This window comes from Molossus molossus, unplaced genomic scaffold (assembly GCF_014108415.1).
Source record: "Molossus molossus isolate mMolMol1 unplaced genomic scaffold, mMolMol1.p scaffold_m16_p_8, whole genome shotgun sequence".
Lineage (NCBI taxonomy): Eukaryota > Metazoa > Chordata > Mammalia > Chiroptera > Molossidae > Molossus > Molossus molossus.
The window spans coordinates 103,688,814-103,715,474 of record NW_023425402.1 but is presented as its reverse complement, the minus strand read 5'-3'; positions in this window follow the sequence as shown (position 1 = coordinate 103,715,474).

Below are 26,661 nucleotides of genomic sequence, written 5' to 3'. Positions count from 1 at the left end.
TTCTCAGGTACTTTCTCAAGTGTTCCCCAAGGTTCTGTTTACCAGCCAGGCCTTTACACCCTGCAAAGGAAGGCTGGTTCCGTAGGGGAATGAAGAAAGCTAACATGACTGATTGGGGTCAGACGGAAGAGCCTTGGGTGACAGGCTGAGGCTTTTGGTAAAGGAGGTGCTGTCCCCCTTTTCTATAGACCACTCTGGGACATTTCCTCTGGGTTGATTGTAATAGGCCTAGCTGAAGTTGTTTTAATTTGGAAAGGTAATGGGACATTGTCTGCACTGACCCTGGGAAGCTTGGGGACACATCGGGGGCACTCTGATTTGGCTTCATAAAGTGGGTGTTAGGTTGATTCTGCCCCCTGAGCCTTCCTGTGTTTGCCACAAAGGGATCTGAGCTGCTTGCATAGCCAATGACCATCACCCCGTTTCCTTGGGACCTCAGGGATCACCTTCAGGGTCTTTATGGGCCACACGGGGCACCCGGAAAGGAGTGAACCTTTGTGCCAGCCCAGGATTTTGTTGAACCAGCCACAGAGTGGGCATGGCATCTTCTGTTCCCTTTCCTCATCGTGTGCTTTCCTTCCCAAAGCTCCCCCTGCCTCCATCACCTTCCCACATATCACACAGGTGCCCCTCCCCCAGCTCCAACACAACGAACACTGCTGTCAGTTCAGATAAGAGTACCTGCTGCAGAGAATGGCAGTATTTCCAGTCCTGGCAACCGCGATCATAAGTTCAGTTTATTAATATTGCAACAGTTGCACTAAATGAGATCACTTGGCCAACAAAACATTTATCAACAAAACGCTGCCACCTACTGAAGTTTTGCAAACAGCCCAGATGATTGGATAAGATCACAAATTCGCTCTGTCACAAGCTTATGGTCTTTTCTGAAATTGTTCAGAAAAAAGAATGATAACCAGCAAAACCAGACAAGACATCTCTTTCATGCAGCCTGTTTAGAAGATGTCACAGTAATTCCTGCAGAGTGGCGTCCAAACCGAGGAGGAGGTCTGGGGCCCTTGATGTTCATTTTGTTGTGGAATTTCCTACCAGGGACTGGGGATGCTCCCCAAGACTGCTGGAGAGCGTTGTGTCTATTTAGCAACACATTCTTTACACACTGACTTGCAATATTGATGTTTAATCCGCAGTGAAGGCACAAATATTTTTCAAAAATGCCCCTCTGTGTTTATTTTTATTCTCTAAAAAACGAATATCTTTGGTAACAGCAAACATCTCCCTGAAACTTAGGGTGATAATAATAACTATTTTTCTGTGAATACATAACACTGGAAATACACTTTCCTGTAAAGACTCCCGAAACTGTGGCAACCGCTTTAGAAATACATCATCAGGTTGTATCACGCTTCCAGCGTTCGGACCACTTTCGTGAGTAATTTGAGAACGGATCTGTGGTGCCAAGGGGGAGTCTGGAAAAACAGCCAAGCAAAACTATGATGATTTCTGTGTGATTAATTTCTTCCAAAGCTAATAGTCACTCTTCTCTGAAAACATCTGAGGTCACAATTTTGAAGCGTGGAGGACAGGACGGGGCTCTGAGCGGCGTGCTCAGTGCCCAGCTCAGCCCGCAGCGAGCCGCGCAGCTGTGCGTCTGTGTCCCTTCTGTGCGTCTGTGTCCCTTCTGGGCGCTGTTTCTCCCCGTGGACTGCGACGTCCTCGAGGTTACGACCCGGCTCCCAGGGTTTAGGACAGGGGCTTGCATGTTGCAGGAGCTATGAAATGAGACGTGAAAAAAATTCCCATGTCTCCCATCTCTTCACCAAGCCACACCGATGGTAGGTAACGCACTTTTTAGATCTCTAGCAGTAGGAGGCTGTTAAGGACTTACTTTTTTTTCTTCTTCTGGAAAATTCTGCACCTCCCTGACAGCATACTGGTTGATTGAGTTCAGTGGATGAATGCAGACTTTGTCACCACTTTCTGTAAGAGCAGATGGGTAGTGAGGAGGGGCCCTATTCCCAGGGCCCATTTGGGATGGGGTGAAGAACCCTGGCCCCAGCGTCCCTCATGCATGCCCATGGCTCTGCTGGCCAGTTTTCTGCCGTCATATCACAGAGTGAGCTGACAGGGAATGTGGGGCGGGGCGGGAGAGCAGAAGCAAACCTGGGGTCCACGAGACAGGTAACGACAACACTATTCACTGAGCACCAGGTTTTTGCCAAACACTGTTGGGGACATTTCAGTTGGGTTCCTTCTATTCCTCATAACCATCTTCAAAGTCGGAGTCATTTCTGCTACTTTACAGACAAGGAAACTGAGGCCCGGAGAGGTTCAATGACATGGCCAGGTTCACCCAGATGGGGGGTGGCAGAGTGACCCCAGATCTAGGTGTGTATCTTCTGGCTTGAGAGACCTGCTTTTCTGGGGCTCCATTCTGAGCACCGCCGGCGTGTTTCCCCTTTGCTGGTGCAGAGGGTTAAACAGAGATGGGGGAGTGGACTGGAGGAAGTTCTCTCTCTTTACTCTCGTACTGCTCCTCACGGGGGAGGAGAGAGTTCACAGTGTGCTAGTAAATGAGATCATGGGTAGGAAGCCCCTGGACCTCCTTAGAAGTAAATGACTATAAAAATCCAAGCCATTTGTATTACTCTTGCAGGGGATGTGATTTCAAATGGACAGAGAGCACAGTTTGTCTTCTGTTCAAATTGGCATCCCTTCATGCCGTTCTGGGAATTAGTTCAGAACTGACTACAGGAAGCATAAATCACCTTTGCTACCCAGGACTATTTCCTAGCAGGCCTATATTTTCCCAGGAGGTTCTTTCTCTGTAGCAGATAAAAGTTTGCCTTCATTTCATGTGATCTCATTTCATTTTCCTCTTCAGTAGATACCAGCCAAGTCCCTCATTCCGGGCAAAACAGGCTCCCGTCCTGTCTACCATATTCCAGGTGGCCCTACCTTTTCTGTTGAACGCTTCCATCATTCCTATCGTCACCAGGGCAATGATTTTTATTCTCATTGAAAGGAACAGCGTATTCTGAGTACGTAACGATAACCCGCATGCAGCTCTCTGATTATAAATATCAAGTGTTATAAAAGCCCCATCAGTGTAGTGATCAAAGGCACGAGGGACTCACTGCAGAAGCAGCAGGTGACCCAGAACAACTGGAATAAAAGGAAACGCTGAGTAGACATGGGGTCCCGGGAAATTCACATTAAAGATTTTTTTCTGGTGTATTTCAGTTACGTCTTATGAAAGGATTTAACTGAGCTAACAGGGCAGTTGATTTTGCATTGAATGTTAGTTGATAGTTAAAAATAAGAGTAACGGTTGCAGTTTGTCTGCGGCCCTGGTTGGTCGTGCGGGTGGCAGCCACTTGATGTGTCCCTTTCACGTCGATGTTTCTCTCTCTCTCTTCCTCTTTCTCCCTCCCACTCTATCTGAACAAAAAATGTCCTCGGGTGAGGATAAAAAAAAATAAAAAATAAAAAATAAGAGTAAGATTTACTGATCAGTAATAACTCCTATTTTTCATCATTAATAGAGTCAATAAGTGTTCATCAAAAGTATGACTTTCATCTCAGGAAAAAAATATAAAAAAGTGTTCCCATTGTCACCTTCTCAAGAAAGACACTGTCCCATGCACCTACGAGAGATGTGGGTCAAGGATAGAAACCCAGGAAGAGCTGGTGGCCAGTTAGTCAAAGAAAGCATGTGTTTGGCCAAGAAATTCTCTTTTCTTTCTGAGAGTAAATAATTCAGGAGGAAGAACCATTAGCCACTCAGACTGAACACACTGGTATGATCCCCCACAAAGCAGGCTTGGGGAACCATCTAACAAGGTCATTGATTAACCTTCTCACTTAGAAATAAATGTGTCTCTCACAAAAACACTATCGGAGAGTGCCATTCAGTAAGGATGGCCCCACATTATGCCCAAGTCAAGGGAATTTCTGGGAAACCAAGGACGTTATCACAGCCACTTTCAGACACGGACTCTGAGAACAGGGGTCGTGTCAGATTTGAGTGACATGCAAAATAAAGCTAATATGTGAATGTAATTTAACCCAATAATGAAATGTCACGGTAAAAGTTCTTGTTTTTGCTTGAAAGAAATAAGACTGTATATATATTGCTATTTAAAATTCACCATGTTACTAAAGTAAATACCAGTTAGAACCATGGAAGTGGGGAACAGACTGACAAACCTCAGAGGGATGGAGTGGGAAGGGCGGGAAGAGATAAACCAAAGAGCTTACATGCATATATGCACAGCCAGTGGACAGGGACATTAGGCTGGGGAAGGCAGGGAGGGGGTGGGAGCGGGAAGGAGGGGGTCAGTGAGGAAAAAGACATCTGTAATACTTTCAACAACAACAACAATAACGAAAAAGCGACATAAACATTCTTACACCTGAAACGCCACATGTTATTTTTGAAACTTTGCATTTTGTTCCTTAAGAGTGAAAGTCAATGAAAAGTATTTTCTGATGAGTGAAGAAGACCATCAGCTTCCTTGCTGGTCATTTACCTGTCTCTCCTGCATCCCCCCCTGGCCCCTGCTGGGCTGCGCTGGGTTTGGGGGAGCTATCCTTCGGGTCCCAACTTTCTGTTGCTGGGGATGTTCAACCAATGGGAGGTGCTGGGGTTGGAGGGCGAGCGCAGGGAGGAGCCAGGGTGTCTCTTCCTGTTTCTCTCTGCTCTGGGTGGTGCCCCCAACAGCTCTGCTTCCTGCCAGGTCTGGCTGACGCCAGGGAGCCTCCCTCTTCGTGGTCCTCCTCTGGTCTCCAGGCCCTAGGAGGAATACAGACTTCCTGCTGTCAGTGTCTGCGTGGCCTCATTGTCTCTTAGTCGACTTTTCCGTTCACCCATCATCAGTGTGACTCAGTGCCTTTCTTCATTGCCCTGTTTGACACCCCGTGAGTGCTTTCTAAGCAGTGGTGCCCTGGTTGGGCACTGACTGATCCAGTGCCATCCTAGATAAGGAGTCTATTAATATGTTTCATATTCCAGTGCCCATTGTCACTGTGATCTGACCTTTCACCAGGGGATTTTATGGTTGTTACTGTTCTTACCATCTTCTTCTTCTTTATTCCATTACAGAGTCCCCTGGTTTCTTTGCAGGAAGGGTTATGTTTTCCCAGGTAGGAGCAATGTCCAGAGATGTTCTTATTTTTAAAATCATACATTTAAATATTTGTTTTTAGAACTTGAAGTCTTAAAAGATTTCCAAATGCCTGTCCTCCAGACGAAGGTCCACAGAAGTCCCTGTGCACGTTCCTTTCTTTGTCAACATGTGTCCCCATCACTCGAGTGCAAAGCGAGCTCTTGACGCAGTGCGAGGTTGCGTCCTCATGGCAACAGAAGCCGTTGAGCACTCTTGGCCTCTACAGTTGTGAATGCTCAGAAGTAAAAGGAGAGCAATCTCTCGCGTGTGTGCTTTCTACTTGCAGACTGAAGGGTGACACTTTCCAGATAGCCAGACAGAAACCCTGTGAATGAGCCCCACAGCTGAAGACAGAGTCCTCTACGTTCTAATAAAATTAGACCAGGGGAGAGCATGAGCCATATCTATCAGTTGGGGATCATATGCAAACATGGTCCACAATCAACTGTAGTGATAAGTATATCAATAGAGGATCTATGCTGATTTGAAAAAAAATTACCATAAAATGTGAATGTTTCCTGTTAGTATATCTTGTAAATTAGAAAAGATATAAATAAAGGTATACTTAATGCTAAAGATTTGTACATTTTTTTTCCTTTTTTGCATCAGACACAATGTAATGTTTGCAGGAGGTTTCGGTTGCCAGTGTAGTGTATCCTTATACCCAGGGTGGGGCCCTGAGGATGTGTCCTTGGACTTCATCTGATCTGCTGGTACATACGAAACTCCAAGTGGACACATTTTAAGAGATTTATGTCTCTCTAGGAAGAGTTCTGGTCTGAAATACTTGTTCTGGATTTGATGTTTCTGTCCCATAAACCACAACTAGGTTGTATCATTCTTTGTTCAACTCGACTGCCAGTTTTAGGGTGCATGTGCTGTGGTATTTGTTATTTTTTAAGGATTTACTTCGGCATGCATGGCAGCTGGGAAGGTCACTGTGAACTGAATGCCTAGACATAGAACCTAGCACAGCTGGCTGTCAACTTCCAGGACATACCTGATGAGGAACATCATTTCCCCAAGTCTGCTAGAATCGTCCCTTTCTTGCTTTTCTCTGGGGCTCAGCACAGAATCCTGCATCTGCTTCAGAGTTCGGATTTACAAGGCAGTCACGCTGTGACTTTCAGCACCTGAGAAAATGGTGAACAAGAACATGGTCCTAACCCTCAACACCTCCCCAGGCCTGCGTGAGCACCAGATGAACTGTCTAGAAGCTTCTGGAGCTCAGGGGACAGAGAGACGAGGTATTAGAGATGGGGAGCTGTCTGCTGGGATGAAACTCATTGCTGTCCTCGAAGTGGGAGAGGAGGGAGGAAGCCGCTTTCTAATTTTCTTTTCTTTTGCTTTTACAGCTGTGCTGTTTAGGAACAGAATATTTTCCTGCAGAGTGTTTTCTCCTCGATTCCTACCATTTCTCTTTCCTTCATCTGCTTTCAACATTCCGAGTTCTAACTGTTGTCTTTGTCCGTCATTTCAGCTCGCTCCTGGACCCTTCCTTGGCCGGAGCAGCGTCTTCCCTTTCAGGCTGAGCCCTGCCTCAGCCCTTCCGGCCCGCGAGTCAGCGGCCCAGCTGAGGGCTTCCATTTGCTATTGTTGGGTGCTCACAGTCCTGCCAGAGCACCCCATTAGGAAACCCCTGTCCTTCCCGAAGCGCAGGTGCACTTTGCTGCAGCTTGGCCACCTTGCAATCCCACTAATAGCCTTTTATGGTAGGGAGACTACCTACAGCAGCATCGCGAAGTGCCTCCCGGGGAAGAAGCAAATAAGGAAGCTAAGAGAAGGCTAAATGTTCTGGTCTCCCACTATAATTGCAGTTAAGCAAAGTAATTGATTGTCTGCAGAAGCGGTGGACTTTCTCCCTTCAGCCATGTGGTTCTGCCCCGTGGCCCGTGACTGCAGCAGACACTGAAAATGAGAGCAAAGCAGAGCGCACCCCAGTTTCCTGACATTCGTGACCCTAAAGACATAGGACGCTTCATTGTCAATATCATTAATAAAGTCTAGCATGTAAACTCTTCTTTAAAAAATATCAGACCGGGGCCAAGCATCTAAAGAACTCGTCACAGGTCTCTTAAAAGCAGTGGGACTGAACTACACTGAAATGAGTTTTCCTCTCCAAAGAAAATGTAGTTTTCTTTGATTTTCTATACTTTATTTCCTCCTATGCTTGGGACTCCATCTTTCTGTGGATGGAGGCAAAGCTAGCCATGAAAGGTAAATTGATTTCTTTCCTAAACTAGGATAACGTTGGGTTCATCTGTTTTCTCTTAGGTAAATGTTTAGGGTTTTAGGATTTCTGTCTTCTCCTTGCCTGGGTGGTATGTGGGTATAGGGATACGACTACACGTCCTCATGTCATAGTGTCCTCCTCTGCTTCTACTGGCCAGAGGGGCATTGTCTTTCTGATCATGCACAGAGTAGGGTCCAAAATGGTATCCTCACTGGGGGAACACAAACCTTTCCTTCAGCGGGACCAACACCCTTGACCTTGGCATTGAATGGCTCTCCTCTGAATCTCAGTCATGCTTTCCACCCAATCCCTAGGTCAGCTGAGCTCCCTGCAGCACCTCCTGTGAGGACACCTCACTGTCCAGCCGGCTTCAGGCTGGTGGGTGTGTCATCAGGCTGGTGGGTGTGTCGTGCCTCAACTCTGCAGCTGTCCTTCGCTTTCCCGGGAGACTCTCAGGCATTTCCTTCAGATCGGGTTTCAGACAAGAAATGATGATGAGTACTTTGAACTGGAACATTAAGTCCAGAAAATGTATTTCAAACCAGGAAGCCTTCCTCAAGAGACGTAAATGGCTAAGAATGTCCCGTGGGTGGCTGCACAGTAGAGTGCAATTCACTGGGAGAAGAGGGAAGGGGCAGGGGGCGAGCAAGGAAGGGAAATGGGGCAGGAAAGCAGCCAATACAGGGAATGACATAAGTCAGCAAGCACTGTGGATCCAGTGTTAAACACAAGAGTCCGAGTGACCCAACCTGAGGGTGCGAGAGCTCAGGCAATTATACACCAACTCTTATCAGTCACTGGAAGAGAGCTGCTCCCGAGATTTAGTTCCTCAGTTTCTCCAGCCTGCAATTTTGGCAGTAATGTAGGCTGGGGGAGGGGCAAGAGAAAGCCCTTGGGCATAGACATACAGGGGCAGGCAGTTGGCTTGTGTGCACGTTTGTGTTAAGAAGGAGGAGATATATGCAGGCACGGGGCAGAGACACTACAGCGGTACAGCCAGGACTCCTACACTAGATTGACATCCTCAGGAAGATGTGAGAGGAAACTGCATTCACTCACTTGTAAAAAATATTAAATAGGAGATTGGGAAATCACACACACACACACACACACACACACACACACACGAAGAGTAAATTAGTGTAAAGGTTAAATTGAAGTGTGTTTTTTTTTTTTTTCCAGAAAATAATAGAAAAGCACAAAGTCAGAAAACATGAAAACACGAGTTATAGCCTAGGGATGGATCCAGAAGTATCCATCTCTTCCCAAAGGAGAGAATAGAGACAGCGAGGGAGAGAAAATACTCATAAAATGAGATGAGAAAATGTTATTTCTGAAAAAGGAAGCAAGTTCTTACTATGGGCTAACAAGAGTAATGTTACAAAGACACACCTGGTCATGAAGCTTTCATAATGTTAAGTTTTTAACAGATCTATGTGTATGAAAAAATGCAACAAAAGAAAAAGTGAATTTTCAAGTTAGTAAAGAAAGAAAAATCTATGATTCCAATATAATGTTGCAATCAATAGACATTGATTTACAAAATAATAAGCCTCTACCTCATATTATACCTAAAAATAAACTGTAGATGAAATAAGTATCTAAATAAAAATAAAAAATATCTATAAAAACATGAGAATAAAATTATAGGAGTCTTGTTGACATTTATTGTCATCTTATTTTGACAATAGTGCTTAACAATTCTATGGGGGTTGAATCATTTTTTCAATAAATGGTCTTCCAACAACTGGGTACCTGCATGCAAAAGAATGAATTTGGACCCCTATCTCAAAACATGTATAAAAATTCAAAATGGATCAAAGACATACATGTAAGAGCTAAAACTATAAAACTTTTAGAGGAAAACGTAGGAGCAAATTTCGGTGACCTTGGATCTAGTGATGGTTCCTTAGATATGGCACCATAAGCATAAGTGACAAAAAAAAAAAAAAAAAGATAACCTAGGCTTCATCAAAATTAAAAACTTCTGTGCATCAAAGGGCACTATCAAGAAAGTGAAAAGACAACCCAGTGAATGGGGGCAAATATTTGCAAATTAATGTCTGATAAGGGACATTACATAAAGAAATCTTAAACTCAGTAATTAAAAGACAAATAACCCAATAAAAAATGGGTCAAATAGACATCTGTACAAATAAAATATGCAAATGACCAATGAGAACATGAAAAGATGCTTAGTATTATTAGTCATTAGGAAAATGCAAATCAAAAGTACAGTGAGATACCATTTTACACCCACTAGGATGGCTAAAATCAAAAAGTCAGACAACTGCAAGTGTTGGTGAGGATGTGAGGACATTGGAACCCTCATACACTGCTGGTGGGAATAGAAAATGCTGCAGCCACTTCGGAAAACAGCCTGGCATTTCCACAAAAGTTAAGCATAGAGTTATTATTTAACCTCAAAATTCCACTCTTTGGTATAAACTCAGGTAAACTAAAACACATGTCCATATAGAAAAACTTGAACAGGAATGTTCATAGTAGCATTAGCCACAATAGTCAAAAGGTGGAAAAAACTCAAATATCCATCCACTGCTGAATGTGGTATATCCATACAATGGAATTTATTCAGCCATAAAAAGAAATAAAGAACTTAATCATGCTACAACATGGATAAACCTTGAAAACATATTAAATGAAGGAAGCCCGTTAGGAAAACCACATGGTGTATGATTCCATTTGTATGAAATGCCCACAGTAAGCAAATCCACAGATACAGAAAGTAGATTAGTGTTTGCCTAGGGCTGGTGGGGATGGGAGTATTGAAAGATGATAGCTAAAGGGTACAGGGTTTCTCCTTAAGGTGATGAAAATGTTCTGAAATTGATTGTATCGATGATCGCACAACTCTGTGAATATATTAAAAACCACTGAACTGTACACTCTACTGGGCAAGTTGTAATGTATGTGAACTACATCTCAATGCTGCTGTCACAAAAATAAAAATGAGTCTATTTCTGTGATGTTGAAGTATATCAGGCTTTGCTAAGCATACAAACCACAGAAGTTAAAAGAACAGATTGATAAATTAACATTCAACATCTATATTTGGTAAAAGATATGATCAAGTTAAGAAAAAGCAGAAGTGACAGGCTGGGAGAAAATAGTCGCGGCATGTATACCAGGCAAAGAATTAATATCCAGCACATGGAGAGAGCTTCAATAAGCAGCAAAGAAAAGCACAATGAATACCTTAAAGCGAGTTTGGGGGCAGGCGGGGAGGAGGAAGTGAGAATTGCAAAGCACAGCCCTGTTCCTCCTGGAGGCAGGAGGGAGGTGTGAGGAGGGAGGGGTTCCGGTCTGAAGAGAAGGGGCAGGAAGACAGGTCAACTTTAAGTTGAATGAAACCAAGTCTCACGGGCCCATGAGCCTGAACTGGACATTTTAGTTCCTAAAACAAGATTTGTCCTGGGATTGAAAGAGATGGGGAGACTAACTCTCTGCCGGTTCTTGGACACACAAAGGGATTCATCTGGAACATTATACAGAAAGTAAGGAACAGGAAGCAAAGGTGGAAAAGTCTGAGTCCTGGATTGGTTTTCAACAGGAAGTTGTGAGAATGAGTGAAGCTGTTTTCTGCTTAGTCAGTGCGCCGGTTAGAAACCTGAAAAAGTTCTGCAACTCAGAAATCCCAGGCAAACTGAATGTAAGTGATATATATACTTCATCCATCAAATTGGGAAAAACTTTAAAAGCTTGGCAAAGGTGTGGGAAAGTAATGTTTTGGTGCTAAGTGGTAATATAATTTGATGAATACTTTTTGGAAGATAGTTTGGTAATCTCTATTAAAATGAAAAATTCTCATTCCCTTTGATTTCAGCAAGTCCAAGGATACACATTGCAGCTATGATATTAGAAAAATAGAAATGTGAAAAAAACCCCGTAAATTCCATAAACAAGAACATTAAATGAATACCTGGGGACATTGATATAGCACCCCATAGGAATAACAGGATGGGCACACCAGCATCAAACATTGCCTGCACCTAGAGTTAGGTAAAAAACAAAGGCAATTTCTGCAAAATACTTTTTAAATGGTTTCATTTTGTTTTTAACTATCTATATATCAAAGGAGGTCTTTAAGAAGACAAAAATGTGACAAGTACATTTTCTGAGGACAGGGATGCTGAGAGTAAAGGGGACATTTTATCTTTCATTTTAGCATTCTTCAGCAGAAATATAATGGGAAGCACATAAACGAACCACACATTTAATATTTAATTTCCTAGTAGCCAACCTTTAAAAAAGTAAAAAAGAAACAGATAGCATTAATTTTAATAGTATATATGTTCAACCTAATATGTCCAAAATATCACTTCGACATATAATCGGGGTAAAGTTATTATTAACATAATATTTACAATCCTGTTTTCACGCAGCGTCTTTGACATCCAGGTGGATGGGTCTAGCCTTACGCTCATCTCTGGTCCAAGTGGGCACATTTCAGATGCGCAGGGCCCACACGCTACCGTTTTGGAGAGTACAGTTCTGTATTTTATGTATTCCTGCCTTCTTTTGAATGATTTATGATTATAATTTTGCATCCTTTTTAAAAAAAAAAATGCAAAGAGCCCTGGCCAGTTTGGCTTAGAGGTTAGGGTTTTATCCTGCGGTCCGGAGAGACCTGGGTTCGGTTCCGCTAAGAGCACGTACCTCGGTTGTAGTTTGTCCCCGGATGGGTCGTGCAGGAGGCAGCCACTCGATGTGTCCCTTTTACCCTTTCACGTCAATGTTTCTCTCTCTCTCTCTCTCCGCCTACTCTGTCTGAACAAAAAATGGAAAAATGTTCTCGGGTGAGGATAAAATAATAATAATAATAATAAATAAATTTAAAAAATGCAAAGAATCACAACCTTTAAACTCTTCCTAAGGAGAAAAAAAGCAAAGGAAGCTCCCTACCCACCTGCCTTGCATCCCTCCTCTGCCGAGAGCCTGTTTCCTCTGGACTCTGCCGTTGTCACTGATGTGGGTGCCTGGCGAAGGGTTAGAGTGGGGCGGGGTAAGGACGGGAGCAGGAGCGTGTGGTTCTTGTCTTCTGGGACTGTGGCTGGTGGCCAAGTGGATCCCCAGGGGCTTGGGCAGCTCTCTCCAGTTTCAGGGGTCATGACCTCCTCCCCCAGGCAGTAAGCGAATCCCCTACATCTGGTTGGTGGCCTCCTCCAAACATCTAAACAACACACATAACCTAAATCCCTCCTGCCTTCTGTCCCTTTCAACTGGTCTAGTCGTCCCTTCCTTGGCTCCTCTTTATTATGCTGACTGAGAATTAAAACCGCCTCTTAGCTTCCTTCTGGCCCAAGAAATATGCCCGTTCCTCCAGGCTTTCCAACACAGGTGTCTCCTTCCTCCAGACCCTTTCCAAGACTCCTGGTCTTCGTTTCACAGGCCATCTCACTGGTGGAGTCGCCAGATTAACTCCTGTTTCCAGTCTCTACCCTGGGTTACACATTGTGTCATTTCCTTGTCTTTAGTTTCCCCTCATACAGCAGCATTGTACTCGGTTAGCAACTCCCATATTGCATGAGAGAGGAATGGTGGGGGGAGAGAGACAGAGGGAGGGAGGGAAGGAGGGAGGGAGGAAGGGAGAAAGAGAGAGGAAGAAGGAGAGGGAGAAGGAGGGAGAGGGAGAGAGAGAGAGAGGGAGAGGGAGAGGGAGAGGGAGAGGAAGAGGGAGAGGGAGAGGGAGAGGGAGAGAGAGGGAGAGGGAGAGGGAGAGGGAGAGGGAGAGGGAGAGGGAGAGGGGGGGAGAGAGAGAGAGAGAGAGAGAGAGAGAGAGAGAGAGAGAGTTCTTCCTCAATTCACAGGATAATTGACTCCACGTGGCAGAAATAGCAGAAATTACCTGTCCTGAAATTAACCTTCACTCCTTTAAACCTCCAACATGAAAGAAATTGGTATTAAAATTTGAGAGAGGCCCTTGGTAACTATTCAGATTAGAAGGAAATACCCTCATTCGAGCGCTAGGTGTGATTGACATGAGGAATATACTAGATTCCATTGTGGATACATTTCCCTGTGAGCAGTTCAGACCTCAGCCTCCCCTGAGTCCCTGGGGCTAGGTTAGGGACCTCTCCTGTGGATTTTCATGCTATCCTGGCCTTTATGTGCTGAATTTTAACGGACTGTTTACTGCATTTACTTCTCCTGGGGCCGCGGGCACACCTAAAAAAAATGCACCGAGGTCAGATTTTGGTCTAGAGTGGAGATTGTTCCAAATAAAAGGCCCTTTGAAATAGTCTGTTCCATCAAGACCTATGGATAAATAGATGCGTTGTACTCAGAAGGAAGGTGGAGAACCATCCCCAACACCTGCCCCCACCATCTCAGGGACCCCAGAGGTCTCCTTGGCTGCAAATCAAGAAGCACAGAAATGAAACATTTCATGTTTTTACTCTTTGCCTTGAGACCCAATCAGAGTGAAAATAATAATCAGTCTATATGTTCATTTATAGTTTTTGTCAAAATGCAAGCAGGAGACGTGATATTTACACTATTGAAACTTACTGAAAATTCCTGGGTTGCTATTTTCAACTAATGTTTTATAACAATAATTACTAATAAAGCTTTGTACTCACAGAGCCATTTCCATCAAAGAATTTCAAAAGCTTTCAAGTCAAGGTATTTTCAAGAACAAATTTATATTATAGTAGAGAGTCTTTTGAGGGTGCTTGCAGATATTGTTCATTTCTTTCCAATTCTGTTTATTTTAAATCTTGTTTCTTCTTTCCACAATTCCATTCCATAATCTGTCACCTTTTCAGGCATCCCTTCCACCCCATACCTCAGTACACAGTATACTGTATGTTAGGCTAGACCAATGTTTCCTACTAGACACTAGTTTGAAATAGCTAAGCCGGTGATCATTTCCATTGGAAATATCAATTTACTTTCCATATGATGCAAATGTTGTCCAAGGATCAAGAAATAAGGTTCATTATACCTACTGGAGGCAGAACTGCCATTGTGGTTAAATCTGGGAAGAAAAGCTGCCGTTGGTATAAGGTAAAAACTCTAATTACTGAAGCTCTTTTAATTGCAGTGATTTCAGCTAAGGACTTCTGGTCTACTAAAACTGGACATATGATTGTGGGGGCCCTTAATAACAATCAAGATGTATATTTTTACATTTTATGAGTTTACTCTTCATATATATATCATGTATATATATGTGTGTGTGTATATATACACACACACACACACGCTTATATGAAGTATGATTCTCTAGAAGACTCCATCTGGATCTCAAACAAGTTTGGCTCTTTCCATATTTACTCAAGTCAGAACATGAAAGCGATTTGGAATGGAAATGATAAAAATGCATATTAAGTGTTATTTTATATTAGTATCTATAGGATTTACTTTCCTATACACATATAGGGTAGAGGAGACAGAGATTAAATGACTGGTAATTTTTTACTCTGACAAGAAATCAAATGAAAGCATATTGTACACTCTTTAAAAACACTCCCTCTCCCTGGCCGGTGTGGCTCACTGATTGAGCACCAACCCAGGCACCAAGAGGTCACCGGTTTAATTCCTGGTCAGGGCACATGCCCATGTGGTGGGCCAAATCCCCAGTGGGGGGCAAGAAGGAGATGGCCAATTGATGTTCTCTCTCATCAATGTTTCCATCTCTCTCTCTAAAATCAATAAAGAAAAAATATTAAAAAAAACAACAATAATACTCCTTCTCCAAAAGTTGCAATAACTTTGAATAAAATCCTTTGAATGAGAAAAGAAAAATGTGGTCAATCATTCAGATGTTTTATTTGTACAACGCCAAAATACATGAATAATCAGAAACATTTGGGCTACTAATTGGCTGAAGTATGTGTAGGAGTGAGCCCTCCATACTAAATGCTTTGTTATTATTACAATTATGATTATTAGTTGTCATTCACATTCCTCTTTTGAAGCTTGGCAGACTAATCAAATGTAGTTTTTTTTTCCCTAATTTTTGGAATCTGAATTTTTACCTTTAGAAATATTATTTCAAGAGGGGAAAGAATAAACTATTCAGATTCAGATGGCACAATTACCCAATGGTGATGAGAATAAAACACTTTTATTGAAGGATCAGTATAGTTATTTACATATCTGCACTGATGTATTAATGCTAAGGAGTTGCTCACATTCACACTTAGGAAGGGGTGTGCCATCATGAGTTATCTGGCTTTATGAATTAGCTTGTAAAAATACTGCAATTGCTATTGAGGCTCTAATGTCCCATGGAATTTACTTTGCTTGTTTGTTTTGACAAGTGGGTTGAGTTTTATGATAATATTTCAGAGCCCACAAGTAAATGCCCTGTAGTCTGTTTTCTAAAGGCAATGGAGCCTTAGTGATCTGCAATCTTACTGCTGTCTCCAGATATTAAATCTTTTCATGAAAGTAGGCTAAGATCGCTGGCATGTTTGCTGAGAATTCTTAGGCCAAGTGAAAATGATAAGAATCCACCACAGATACTGTTTCAGTAAATTTATCTTGGCCATTATCTTGATGTGTTAAAGAAAATAGTACTTGAAGAGCCTTTTCCAGAGGATGAGTATCTTACTTAATAACAAGATTTATTTTTTGAGTACCACCTCTTGCGTTCCGGGCATTGTCGGGCCCTGGGGGTGTGGCAGTGAACAAAACAGAAATCCTTCCCTGTGTGGCTTATAATCTTGCTGGCAGGGCACCCAGTGAAAATGAAACAATAAAAACGCAGAGTTCAGAGTACAGCCATTCTCACTTGGACTGCTCCTAAATGGCCCCCCTAACGCATGCTCCGCGCAGCAAGGAGAGCAGTCAGTTTTCCTAAGATAGGTATCAGAGCTTGTCACTTCTTTGATTATGTCTCAATTTGTTAAAAGAAACCAAAATATAGCTGTGAACTTATTGCCAAGGATTAGAAGGGTCCTGTAAGTCTCAAACCCTAAATGACAATCAGACTGCTCTCCAGCCACAGTGGTCTTCCCAATGTGCAGATTAGCCAAACTCACTGCTGGCTTTGCTTATGCCATTCCTTTTGGCCACAATGTTCTTCCCTCCATTTCACTGTACAACCAGCTTTTTCTCATCTGTTTGGACTGCACTTAAATGTTACCTTCTCAAAGAAGCCTCACCTGACCACCGTCTTTAAAGTGCTTCCTCCACCATGTTGGTTTCCTTCCAGCACCTGCAGCTTTGGTCATTATTTGGTTTGTTGCTTCACCTGTGTTTTCATGTTTCCCAATAGGATGCAAGCTCTGTTCAGATTCCCTCGTTACAGTTGGCCTCCCAGCTTGACTATGCACCAGTTAACCCCAAGTTTTCCTGTAAGTGGTATGAATTGTGGTGATGCTGATATGTTGCAACACACGCCTTCTTGTTTTGGTTATAGAAAATAAGATGCATGAATAATAAATTAAAGTGTGTAATAATATAACTAAATCACATTTATGAGATGTTCTTTGTTTTGCAAATTAAAATGCACAAACAGCTCACTCCTTTTGTCTTTATTAAACAGTTTGCTGGATTGTCTCAACTTGGAGCATGTACATAAATATTCAAATTGAGTTTCTCACTCTGAGGCAATTTTGACATTTCCATATTGGGTTCCTCGGTGTTTTATCTAAGAAAAATTAACCACATGTGACCAAAATATGATCACTGATATTTGTATTACAATTCTCCCAGTTATACACCTGACAAGTGGATGATTTTACCAAGTCCTCCCAAATGAAAGTATTGCAGAGGGCTTCATGTTCAACAATTTAAAGAATTAAGAATAAAATGTTCACAGGGAGATAAAACTACAATTAGCTCAAATCATCCCATTGATATCTCTAAGGTTGTGTGTCTACTTTCTATGGCTCTGAGATGTGCTGGGTGGGAAGCACTTTTATTTAAAAAGAAGGCTGTGCCAGCCAGCTGCTCAGCCTGGTTTCCCTTGGCTATGTGAGTAGCATTGCGAAAGGAGAGAAGCCAGAAAACACATATGGATGCGGGAACAGAAACTGCCCCAGTCCAATCTTCCCCGATTCAGAGGAATTCCTTGGGGCCAGCATCTGTTCACCTCCCTCTCAGCTTTTCACCTTTGCTACTTTACAGGTGACACTGAAGGAAGGAGTCCCATGTCCTTGGCAAGGGTGGGACTCTCGTGTGGACAGCAGAATAGAACTGGAATCACATGTGCAGCAGGGACTAGTGAGAAAGCAGGGATGCAGTCATAGAGAGGGTGTGTTTCTGCCCTGGGACGTCACCTAACCAGCTAAGGAGGAGCCAACACCTCACCTCTAAGGCGAGTCACACTCCCCTCCACAGCACTGTCACGAGGATGCAATCACCTGGCCCATGAGAGAGTGTCCCATGAATAACTGGTGAACCTTGGAGTGTCCCAGAATTTCACTCTGTTATTGGCGTTTGGGATAAGTAGTCTTATTATACTGCTTCATTCCTCCCCCTCATTTTCACTGAAAATACCACCCAGATTTCTGCCTCCCCCACCCCCTGCCCCAGGGAAGGGGTGCAGCTGGAGGACCTTGAAGGTACCAGTGTCTACAGAACCCAACTCAGAGACACTGCCAGATGGTGGAGTTGTGTTTATTAGCAATGAGAAAACATCTTTGTTCATGGAAAAAACCCATAAACTGGGAACCTCCAACTTGTACCTCCATACATGAGAGTAAATTCTGCTTTCAAGGATTCTCTCTAAAATGCTAGGTCAAACTCTCTCTTGATGACAGCAATTTCCAGGGCAAGTCCAAGGGCAGCTTTTTAAAAATATTTTTTGCTTTATTTATTTTATAGAGAGAGGAAGGGAGAGAGGATGAGATAGAAACATCAATGAGAGAGAACATTGATTGGCCACTTCCTGCATGTCCCCCACTGGGAATTGGACCCACAACCAGGGCACGTGCCCCAACCGGGAATAGAACCAGTGTCTTCTTGGTGCATGGGTCAGTGCTCAACCACTGAGCCACACCAGCCAGACCAAGGACAGCTTTTAACCTCAGGTTATTAACTTATCATTATTGAAAGTTTCATTGTATGATATTAGAGGATCGCATCATGAGTTATGGTTATTTAAGACATATGTCGTCTCTCTGTGACTCTCCCTATATATGCATGTGTCCATACACATGTGTAACTATACATGCACAAAAAGGATACTGTTTATTATACCTGCAATGACTAAATTTTCAGGCCCCATAGGTTTATATTTTCCTGGGCCTCGCCTGAATGAGTTATCCCCAGCCCTTGCTTGAGTCTGTCCATTAAGATTTCATGAAGTCAGCTCTTGATGAATTCACAAGGCAGAACTGCAACTCTCACACCGTTTTTGCCACCTTCAAAAGCACAGCACCAGCTCTTCATGCTGGTGGATGGTAGAGATAAATTCTCCAACGCCAACTCATCACCCTGGATGACAGAGCTCCTGCTGAATTTACACAGGTCCTGTATTATGGGAAGTGATTTGAGTGAAACAAATGGGTTATTTACTGTGTAGCAGCCTCAGAAGTGACTCCTTTAAAATGGTGAACATCACAGTACATCATATCTGGAAAGATGCTTTTGCTGTGTGTTTGTCTGAGATTTCCGCCGTTGATGTGAAAGGCAAATCCAAGCACAGCTGTCTTTGTGGGGGAGAGTCCCGGGGAGAGGGGGGAACCATCTCCAGGGAGTTTTGGAAGACATGCCCAGCCCTGGTCTTACTCCGGCTGAAAAGTTATTTGCAAGCATTTCCCCATGGAGCGTTTCAGAAACCCTACCTGGGATCTTGGAGGTATTGCTTTGTCTTCAGCGCTCAGCTCTTTGAGCTGAGGGAAAGCACATGGTTTGAGAGCAGGACGCAGGACATTGTCACCGAGGCACCTGTGAAGTGAAGGACTGGGGGCAGGGAAATACTTGACTTAAGTAAGAATTGGAAAGCTGTAGTCATGAAGACTCCCCACCCTCACTTGTGAGGGCTGGCTTCGGCATCTGGCACAACATTTCGGTGGTGAGTGCTACTCCACCGAGGGAGAGGGTCCAAGGACCTTTGTGCTGCTGTTTTCCTTTGTCCCCTTCTTTTGTGACATGCTCAAGTGCTATGGCTTCTAGTAGGGATTTGTGTATGGCCAATAAAGTTAATCATGTGAATACCACTTTACCGAGTCAATACCAAGGATCAAACACTCTACACACTTTAAAGTTGTAAACATATAACCCTTTGCAAGGAAAATTTTATTGTCATGGTTTGACTTTGAGGAATGAAGACTCAGAAGCACATGGCTGGTGAGTGGTTGGTGCGGCGGTTCTGAACTTGGCTTTTCTGACTTGGGACTCTGTGCCTTTTCCACTGCCGTTGTACCGTCACAGGATTTAGGATACTGCCTATGTAGCTGTAACAGAGACGAGAGAAGGAAGTTCATTTTCCTCTTTTGAAACTGACAGGGTAACTCGGAGGACTTTTCTCCACAAGTCATCTAGGGCCCCAGGCTGATCAGGCGGCTTTGCTCCAGCCCGCGGGAGAAGCCAGCCCATAGCGAGCATGCCCCAGAAGATGACAGGGTTTGCGGGGTGTTTCACCGGAACCCCACAAGCTGGCAACTTCTACATCCATGAAGCAAGGCATCGTGGTCTACGGCTGGATGGCCAGGTGTTGAGGTGAAACCCGCTTCTCCACTGAAAGGGAAAATGGATATTGGGAGACACTGTCTCCACCTCAACCAAGAAATCTCCAGAGTGTCTCTGTCCTCCGCATTCCTGGGAGATCAGGCCAGGAGTGATTGGAGCTTCAGGAAGAGAGGTAGTGAAGAACAAGACGAGAGCAGTTCCTGAAATCCTGGATTTTAAGGTTTTGTTTATTATGTTTGTCAGGATCTGAACATAGTCTGCCCCCAATTCCCTCTTCAACTAAGATATGTTCTCTTTCCCACCACTCACCTGCTCTTCCCAATAACCCAGAAACTGGTCAGGTTTGCGTGCTCATTCTTCCAGAAGGTAACCAATGCTGCTCCTAGCCTACTTCATTTATTCTGTTTTGGGGTCTTCTTAACAGGGCCATGGACCTGAAGTCTGAGCTGTTTGGGTGGCTTCAGACTTTCCAGCTTGGTTTAAGCTGTGACCTTCTGAACACTCTTTGGAGCTGATATGATCTTGTGATAAACCCCTATTTTTCCCCCATTGTTTTTCATTTCTTCTCTCTTGAATTTCTGCCTCATTTTCAGCTCTCATAGTCCACTGTTTTCCAGTCTAATAAAGTACAGAGGTTTATTTGTATTTAAAGAGCACCTGCCACATGGCAGCTGTTTTTCTAGGCAATGGGATTTGGCACTGAGTAAAACAAAGTGGTTACTTTCTTGGAGCTGACATTTCCGTGGGGGCAAGGGGAGGGTAGCAGGCAAGAAACAAGCAAACATCCCTCATGTCACCTGGTGGTATGTTCTTCAAAGGGAAACAGAGTAAGGTATAGAGTGCTCAGGGTTGTGGGGCTGGGTTATAATAGACAAGTTGTGAGGACAGACTCTTTGTTAAGGCGACATTTTATCTGAGACTAGATTGATGTAAGGGAGCAAGCCTTGCTGATTTCAAGATCAAGGCAGATTCAAGAAACAGTGAAGTTCATGTGTGAACCAAGTAGGGAGAAAGGTATTCATCAAAGGTATTAGCAAGCAGGACTTGGGATTTTATTCTGAGTGAGACAGGACAGTATTACTGTTTTGATCAGGGGAGCAACATGCTCAGATTTCCATACTCTAAAGATCATTCCTGCTTAGAAGTCACACTCATCCCCTCATTTCTGCTGTATTTCATTGGTCACATAAATTAGCTCTGCTTCAATGGGAAGACACTACAAAGACTTGAATACTAAGGGACAAAGATTAGTGGGATCATCTTGGAGGCTGTCTAGATAGATGTCTAATTATTCCAACACCATTTGTTGAAAAAAACTGTTTCCCCATTGAATTACATTGCCACCCTTCAACTAACCATTATTAGTTAACCAAAATTAACTAACCATTTATATGTAGGGTTTTTTTTATTGGACTTTTTATTCTATAACATGGATTTATATGCCTAAATTTTCCCCACATCACACTGTCTTCAAGGAAATTATTAAATAAAGTGGTGTAAGGCCTATAACTGAATTCTCATTTTTCAAATTTTGGGGATTGGCTTATGTCCTCTGTATTTCTATGTACATTTTGGAATCAGCTTGTCAGTTTCAACAACAAGAAAGCCTATTGGGATTTTTATTGAGATTTTATTGAACCTATAGATTCATTTGGAGAAAATGCACATCTTAACATTATTGAGCCTTTAGGTCCATATACAGTACACACACACACATGCACACACAAGAAGGTCTTTGCTCAGACTTTAAGTTTATCTCTTACATAGTTTTGACACTATTATAGATTATTCTTCCTTTTAATTTCCTATTCTGTGTTACTAGTATATGGAAATATGATTGAATTTTTATATTGAAATTTTATGACCTTAGTAAATTCATTTATTAGTTCTTCTTCTGTCTTTGTAGTTTCCTTTTTTCTTAGATTCTTTACAATTTTGTACAAATATAATCATGATCTGTGTGAGTAAAGACGGTTTTACTTCTTCCTTTCTAATTTGTATGCCTTTTATTTCTTTATCTTGCCTTATTGTACCAACTAGGTCCTCCAATACAATGTTGAATACAATGTTGAATACCCAAACTTAAAAATAACTAATTCAGTCTTTCATCATTAAGTAAAATGTTAAGTAAAAAAATCTCATAAATGCCCTTTTCAGGTTAAGGAAGTTCCTGTCTATTCCTAGTTGCTGAGAATTTTAATTATGAATGAATATTGATTCTGTCAAGTTCTTTTGCTGTCTCTGTTGAAATGAACATATATTTATTCTCTATTTAGTATGTTAATATAGTGAATAAAGTCTATTTTTTTCTAATGTAATCCAAATTTTGATTCCTTAGAGAAACTTCAATTGGTCATGATATATTAATTTATCATTTATTTCTGAATCCAATTTTCTAGAAATTTGTTAAATAATTTTGCTACTATATTTGTTAGAATAGTAACCTATAGCTTTGTTTTCTTATAATATCTCTATCTGGTCCTGACACCATGGCTGTGCTGGCTTCATGAAATGGGAGTGAAATAATTCCTCTATTTTCCAGAAGAGTTTGTGTAAAATCACTTTTTTGCTTTTCTTAATGTCTGGTAAAATTCACCAGTGAAGTTATCTGGACCTGGAGTTTACTTTGTGAGAAGAATTTTAACCACAAATTAAACTTCAATAGACATAGGGCTATTCTATTTACCTATTTCTTTCTTAATAAACTTTGATAGTTTGTAAATTTTAGAAATTTGTCTGTCTTATCCAAGTTGTCAAATGTATTGACATTGAATTGTTCATGATATTGTCTTATGCTTTTAGAACATGTAGAAACTGTAGTAATATTCTTTCTTTCATTTGGTAGTGATAATTTTTGTCTTTTAAATAATCTTTTGTTAGAGATTTATCAATTTTATAAAACCTACCCCTTTGTTTTATTAATTTTCCCTATGGTTTTATATTTTGCCTTTAATTTTTACCTTTATTATTTTCTTTCTTCTGCTCACATTAGTTTCATTTGCTGTTTTTTTTCCCCTAATTTCTTTATGTATGAGTTTAAGTAATTGATTTCATATATTTATACTTTTTAAATAGAAGAACTTAATGCAATAAAATTTTATTCTAAACATGTTTTTAGCCAGTTCTGAAATATTTTGAAATGTTGTCTTTATATTAGTTAGAAAAATAATTTTTAGATTTTCTTTTTAGATTTTAAAAAGATTCCCAATATTTGGATTTTTTTTTTTTTAAGAAATCTGCTTTTTATTGATTTCTTGTTTATTTTCAATATGGTCAGGTGACATGTTTTATGTTTGAATCTTGTAAACCTTATTGAGTTTTGTTTTATGGTCCAGAATGTGTCTATCTTGGTGGGTGTCTCATGTACAGCTAAAAAAAAAAAATGTATTTTCTGCTGTCATTGGCTGGAATGTTCTACAAATATCAATTAGAAAGACGTTTTGAGGTCTTGTTTCAGTACTTTGTAACCTTACTAGTTTCTTGTTATTCTATCCATTACTGAACAAATGAGAAAGTTCAGGAAAATAAGATCAGAGACTTTGAAGGCATCGCAGTAGCAACAATTAAAATTGAATACAGAGAATAAAGACCAAACAATGTGGAGAAAATGTACGAGGCAGGAAAAAAAAAAAAAATGAAAGCATAATGCTTGAAAAATTTTCCAATTGATGAAAATTAAAAACACACAGATCCAAGAAGTTCAGTGGATTTCAAGCAGAAGAAACATAAGGAAAAGCACAACAAGACACATTGTAATCAAGTTTTTTGAAAACATGGAAAAGAGACAATTTTAAAAGCAATCAGAGAAAAAGCAGCTACATTCTGTCCAGAGAAACAGATAAAAGAATGGCAAAATACTTTCCATCAGAAACCATGCAGGCCATTAGACAATGGAATGATATCATTGAAGTGTTTGGGATATAACATTGAAGTGTTTGTCAACCCAGAATTTTATATCCAGCCAAACTACCTTTTAAAAATAAAGCAAAATAAATTGAATCAACAAAAGCAAAGAGACTAATCACTGAAGACATACACTAAAAGAAGGGTAAAAAGAATTTATCCAAGAATAAGGGAAATTATGCCAGATATATGAATCTAGAAAAAATAATTAGTACTCCAAATGGTAAACATGTATAAATATAAAAGGCATTTCTTATTTTAAAATTTCTTTAAAAAATAATTGATTGTTAAAAAGAATTCTATCTTTATTGTAGGATTTATAATCTATATAAAGGCAAACTATGTAATAATCATGCACAGAAATGCGGAGACAGAGTATCTTGTTGTATAATATTCTTTACTATATGTGAAGAGGTGTAATGCAATTTGAAGATAAACTCTGATAAGCTAAAAATGTGTGTTGTAAATTAATACTAAGTAACTTTTAGTTATGTTGCCAACTGCCAGGTGTCACCTCAGACACCCAGATACTTTACTTTATTTCTAGAATTTGATTTTTTGTATTTATTATTCTATCTCCATTTTTCTCCTCTTCATGTTCATGCTTCCTTTTCTATTCTTGACCATTTTACAGTTTATGGGCTGAGTTATACTGAGACGAAGAGTCAAGTTTGCCTTTCACAACTCTTCACAGCCTGCTCTCTGTGAAGCTGCCTGCTTTTTGGTATTCAGTGCCACAGTTATAGCTCCTTGGCTATCCTGGACTCCATTTTTATCTCCTCCACACCACCAGGATCTGTTGGTTGCTCTTCTCAGTGCTTTACCTAGATCTGCTTCCAGTCCTTAGGGTAAGGCAGTTACAAAGCTCACTTTGTAATCCTTCTCTCTTGGATCATTGTTCAGTACTGATTGTTGTCCAGTGTCTGCAAACCATTGTTTCATTTATTCTGTCCATTAGTATAGTTGTTCATGATGGGAGGGAAATTATGTAGCATATGATCTTTACAGCAAGTGGTCTCCCCCAAAGAGTCTTGTGTCTTCCTCCCCTGTTGGGGTATTCCATTGTTATCTCTTTGTGCTCTGAAAGTTCTGTGTTTACATTCTATAATTGCACACTATTTTCACTTACAATGCACAGGCCCATCTCTCCTGGTCTCCAAATAACTTAAAAACACTTGCTGTCTTACTCATCTTTGCTGTCTTACTCATCTTTGTGTTTTAATACTTAGCATAATCTATTCGCAGAAATGATTCTCAAGCTTTCTAGTTTTGTGACCCATTTCCTTGGGTCCTTTGAAAATGTTTGGTAGAAAAATCACATGCATGTCAGGGATGGCAGGAATGGGGCACATATCTTGCCATTTCATGCCCAGGTTGTGGGCCCAATCCCCAGAGGGGGGCATTCAGGAGGCAGCCAATCAATGTTCTCGCTCATTGATGTTTCTATCTCTCTCTCCCTTTCATTTCCTCTCTCTCTAAAATCAATAAAGCAAAAAAAATTAAAATATTTAATTTACCTTTACTACAATCAGATGATGTTGGAACTGTATTATCTCCACGTAGAGATGAGGAAACTGAGGCACCAAAAGGTTAAGTAACTTATGCAAAGTCATTCCGCTAGTCAGGGTTATGTGGGAAGATAACTCCAGGGAATCTGGCTCAGTGTGTACATCCTTTACTCTTACACTGTACTGCCCCCTCCATGGCCCAAAACAACCAAAATGTTTCTTTAGGAAGAAGCTAAGAAAGTACTTAACACCTCTTTCCTGACAAGCAGCAGTAAGGAACAGGGTGAAACGGATGGGGTGTGGAGTTACAAGCACCTTGGGTGTCGGAGTTACAAGTACCTTGGGTCTCTTAGAACACAAGGGAACAATAGTAATGTTCCTCTTGATTATCCATTTAACAAATACCTATTAGATCCTTTCTCCCTTCCATGCCCTGCTGGGAAGGGGAAGTAAATGTTTAGCCAAGTGAAACACAGAACAGTTGCCAACTGCCAGGTGTCACCTCAGACACCCAAACCATTAAGTTTATAAGAGCTCAACTTAATCCCAGCACCTGCCAGCTAGGACAATAGATACACTTCATGCCCCCGACAGGATTGCTTTGGAAAATGGAATTGCAAAAGTGTTGGGATTATAGCTGGGAGGGACCAGGAAAAGCAGGAAGTGACATCTACGGTCATTTCTTAATCCAATTGGCTGTCTTTGGTGCTGCCCTGCTTAAGGTGCTGACTCTCGTGTGGCTGTTTTCTAGGGCACACAAATTGTGTTCTGTTCCCCACAGACCAGAGCAGAGAAGCTTTAAGAGACCAAGCAGGAAAAGAGTCAAATAGCTTATGCAGCATTTTTGTCAGACAGGACAGGAAGGCAATGTGGTCATGACATGCAATGGGGCAAAGTTGTCTCCTGTCTGCTGGTTGCTTGTTTTCCCATTGTTAGTTTGCTTTAAATAGCTGGCTGTCCCAGAGGGATGGGGTGCGATGACTCCGGGGGAATTCTGTTCCTCTGTGTAGGCTGACAGTTTGGGTTTTATTGGGGGAGACTGGAACCCTGGACAAAAAGAGGTAGGGAATTTCTTTCACAAGTATTTTGAAAACTGACTAGTCAGCTTGATCTCTGCCCAGAAGCCACTCCTGGGTGCTCCACAGAATTCAACAGAAATGCTGAATGCAAATTCAGACCACACACTTAATTATTAACATGGTAATTAACCAGGCTGATTGGGTGTGTGCATTACATTGTTTGTCATTGCCCGAGGTCATTCATCCCGTGCTCCAGTGGGGAG